Source organism: Tupaia chinensis, unplaced genomic scaffold (assembly GCF_000334495.1).
Source record: "Tupaia chinensis unplaced genomic scaffold, TupChi_1.0 Scaffold000101_1, whole genome shotgun sequence".
Classification (NCBI taxonomy): domain Eukaryota; kingdom Metazoa; phylum Chordata; class Mammalia; order Scandentia; family Tupaiidae; genus Tupaia; species Tupaia belangeri.
Window position 1 is genome coordinate 5254999 of NW_006159565.1, and position 4619 is coordinate 5259617.

A 4619-nucleotide genomic window follows, 5' to 3' on the forward strand; every position below is an offset into this window, starting at 1 on the left:
ACAGTGTGGAATGGGGGAAGTGAAGAGAAGAGGATAGAGAAAGATAGCAAGTGAACAATAGAGAGGCAGGACGTTAGTGAGAAACAGATATGGCTTATTAACTGTTGATGATGACATGTATAGTATTCTCAACTAGATTGGCCTGAGAAGTATTTCATGATAGGTAAAGTCTTTTTACAAGCAAAATGAGAAATAGTGATTGACTCTCTTAAAAAATAATTAGAATAATAATAATAATTGGGAAAATCATAGAAAAGATATTGAATATTGAAGCGGGGAGATTAATGTCTCTGTATTGACTGACTTGCATGGCATTCCCTTTTGAAAAAGCAATGTAATACACTGTAAAGTTATATGTAATCCAATGTAATATAAAGAAGATTATGATGATAAAAAAAAAACATACTATACCCTCCCCCCCCAAAAAAGAAGACTTTCTTACATTGATCCCTCTTAGAAACTGTTTGTACAGAATTGGTGATGTTCTACCATATTTATCATTCTTTGTTTGAGAACCTTCTGCCCTCCTTTTATATAATTTTCTGGATTTCTTCCTGACTTTCTTTTTAAAAGAAGCCTTCACAAATTAGACTAATTCTGTGATTACACTTTATAAAAGACTTTCCTTTAATTTCCTGCCTCTTCTTGGGAATTAATTTTCCTTTGACACCCTTTAAGAAACACACTTTTGCTGGCCCCTGGGGCTCACATTCGAACAATTGCTCCTTTCTAGTCTTTGAACTGATTTGGTGTAAGACTGTATCTCTTTTTCCTTTGCTATTAGTATGGTTTCTATTATATAACCCAAAGTTGGAGAGAATTTTTAAAAAATTAAACCAGAAAAAGCATGATATAAGTTCCTCATACTTTCCTTAATAAAAGAATATTAATTACAGTCTCTTCATTTTCATCTTCTGATAGTCTTAGAACTCCATGTGCAAGAGAAGGAGCCTAGCATAGAACTAGTACATAGTAGGTACTCAATGAACGACAGTGTCTTTCCATTCCCATCATTTCTACACAAAGGCCCCCAGACACAGCAAGACTTCAGCCTGTCTGCAGTGCCTGCCCGCCTCCTTTTCTGGCTTGAGAGCATTCAGACTGCTGTGTCCGCTGGTTCCACAGTGAACAGAATGTGAAGCCTCAGTTTGCGAATGTTGCTGTGCCCACTCCTTCAATGCTCCCTCCTGGGCACTCTTCCTTCTGGGGCTCCTCTTGAAATTTCCCTTCAGGATGAGACCTGGTTTCCCTTGATGCTGGAATGTTGCCTGGGGATGCCTCTCAGCTGAGTCTCTCTCCCAAGGACTGCATTTGACTGAAAGAAGTCCCCTCCCTCAAGATTAGATTCCCTGGAGGCAATACCCATCCAATGATGGTCTATGTTAGAGAGGTTCACAGAGCTGGGCCCTTGTTTCAGTTCAGTGTAACTTGAAAAGGGCTGTCTGAGCTTTAAAGCTCTTTGCAGGATGTGCTGAGGTGGCTGTTGCAATTGCAGGGCAGCCAAGCTCCTCCCTCTGCCAATCCAGCTTCCCTGATGCTGTCCTAAGTGCCCTCTGCAGCAATCCACCTGTGCTGAATTCTCCTCTTAGTCTGTTTGCGAGGAAACGCAGGCCTCTAAGACCCTCAGACATTGAGGCAATTAGAAAACTGCTTTTATGATAGCTAATGGTGCAGCGAACATCAGCTGTTTTTACCAGCACGACATCCTTTCTCCTTCTTACATCAGCTTCCAGATTTTCCCCTTGATATCTACACTGACACTCCTCTCAGCTCAGGCTGCAATGAAGCTAAGCCCATCCTTCCCCAGTCTCCTGCTTGGGTACATGACCTAGGCCTGTCCAATCAGAGCACCTTATTACCAAGGCAATAGTGATTGGTTAAAAAGTGGCACATGACCTGAGCCTGGTCAAGAGAAACCCTTTCCAGGACTGAGGCTGAAACCATGGAGGCCAAGAAGCCTTTTTTGTCCCCAAGTTGCTGAACTGACTGAGTGAAAAACAATTTCAGAGAAAAGCATGGCAAGGACATGAAGATCCTCGATGATGCCATCAGACTACCGAAATTCAGCTCTTTCTGAACCCAGGGAAACTCTGAAGTTTCACTTGGGACATTAACACATTCTCTTGTTTGCTTAAGTTGATTTGAGTTGAGTTTCTCTTGAAACTGTAACAGTCCTGCTTGATACAAAGAGGTTTACCCAAAAACTTCCCTCAATCAATAATAAGAATAACAATAGTGAACATTTGGTGTTAAACTTTTTTTTTAAAATGTATTCTTTCCTGTTTTTTAAGCAGAGCTCCAGAAGATGACATTTTTCTGGATGGCTCAAGGACTTTCTCTATCATGCTAACTGGCATTTTACACTGATGCCCACAGGGCTACTATGAACTCTGACATCTGTATTAAGTAGATTGATGTATAGAACTAATTGAGTACTCATATCTAATTTTTTTAATAAAAATACTTTCTATTGATGCCAAGCATAGTTCTGTGACATTGCTGTCACTATGATTGCTTCTAGAAGTTCCTCTCTTCCTTAATTTCAGCTTTAGCATAGAACGCTGATCTCTAAGTTCATTTGAATTGTACATAAAGTAAGCAAACCTAGATTTTGAGCAAATTTCTGCAGACTTTCCTATCTTTTAAATGTATAAGATTTTGATACATTGACATTGGATATAAAATGCGACCATCCAAGTGTATTTTATGATTTTTTGTCATGGGATATGTTTTCAATCAGGAAATGTATGGGCTAGGAGACCTCTGTATAGATGAGATGTGATATTCATCCATGCAACCAGGAAAATAGGTTGTTACAGGGTGGCCTGCCATCTGGAATATTGCTCTATCCCCAAAATAATGCTCTCAAATGAACTCATTCCACATGCCACAGTGGCTTTTCAGAGTCAAGAAAATTAGAATGAAACTGACAGTAAGTGGATCCATAAATACACTCTCTATAGATTCTACAAACCCACACTGGCATTTATGTCAAGTGCTTTCCACCTCGTATTGGTATATCTTGGGCTATCCTTGTTACTAATCTTCTCAGGTAATCTGTATGCTAATGTGCCCAGAGATGAAAGTGGAATTCTTAGCATTACTGTGATTTCTCAGCCTGATTCAAATCATGTTTGTCTCTTGAACTTGAACCTAATCATGTCCGTTTCATGAACTTGGCTTTGAGCAGCCAGAATACATTGCATTGGCTAGCACCAAGGACAGAGTCTGGGAACCTATTCTGTGTGTGGAAAGAGGCGCCTTGATGGGGAAAGAAGAAATTTGCTTTCATGTTTTCCTTTTCTCTGTAGAGCAAAGAACAGATGTAAGAGAGAGGAAAATGTTCCCAAGAAAGAAAGAAGTCTGACAGGCCCAGATAATAAAACATCCTCAATTAGTATGAAAACAGCATCTATTATTTTTGCACGAAGAGAACCGCTTTTGCCAATCACTTCAGCTTCTCTTTTATCACTTTCGAGTGTGTTTATTTTGATGGCTTTTTATTTATTCTTCCCCCCCATCCCAAGAAATATGGCCCCATCTGGAGACAGTGCACAACTTAATGCTTTTCAGGGCCCTTCCAATCAGGAGTAGCTACAGCTGTCGAGGGAGCACTGAAAAAATGTCAATTAGCTATAAAAGTTCCACAAACAAGCATTATGTCTTCCTCTTATGAGTCCCCAGGTGCAGCTCAAAATTGAGCAATAATGTCCACAGTTAAAAATGGCTGTTGGGGGCCCTGGCACTCTCTTTTCCCATTAATAATTGCTCGACATCAGAGCTGGAGTCACTGCCTTAGAAGTTGGAGCCCAGGCCACTGAAGAGTCTGTGTGTTAAAAATAGTTACAGCTCCATCACATTTATGGGTGGGGAAGTAGCATGGAGTCCAGCTGAGTTCATTTTGCATGGCTGAGTCAGTCCCTGAGGAAACAAGATTTAGCCAACTAGTTTTGTCTGGCCTCTCAGTTCTGCCTCTTGGTTCTCTTTACCCTGGTGGCTTGTCCCCTGGTCATATGTGAAAATCACATCAAGGTCACTGTGGCTCCAACAAGGAACTGGAGAGTCTCCTGTGTCACTTTTCTTGATTGTCCTGGACCTTCATTTGCACATGGCCTTTATTTCTAGACAAGCACTCTGTCCTCCGGGCAAACCAGGCAAAGAAAAATCTCTTTTTTCCAAGTGAAACTAGGTACCTGGGTCCAGTGGATGTAACTGGTCTTGACATGGGAGACATAGTAAAGCCTCATTTGTGAACACGAGCAGCTGGCCCAAGGGCTGTCATTTGTCAGTTTACTTCGTTGTTTTCAATTAGCAATAATCGCGCCTCGGATAAACCTCATTGGCTACGATACTGCCACTGCGCAAAGCTAGTTTACTTCGTTGTTTTACATTTTGCTTTCAGCTTTATTGAGATACAATTAACAAATAAAAATAATATGTATTCAAGGATATGAGGTGATGTTTTGATAGGCAATGCATTGTGAAATAATTACCACGATCAGGCTAATTAATATATTCATCACCTCACAGTTACCTTTGTGTGTGTGTGTAGGTGGGTGGTGAGAATACTTAAGATCTACTCCCTTGGCGCATTTCAGGTGTACAAGATATTATTATTA

At 40.5% G+C, this 4619-nt stretch overlaps 1 pseudogene; it reads right to left on the minus strand.

Annotated features, from left to right (window-relative positions):
- Positions 1 to 4266: 4266 nt before the first annotated feature.
- LOC114006938 (uncharacterized) lies at positions 4267 to 4369 on the minus strand (annotated as a pseudogene).
- Between the last annotated feature and the right edge of the window lie 250 nt (positions 4370 to 4619).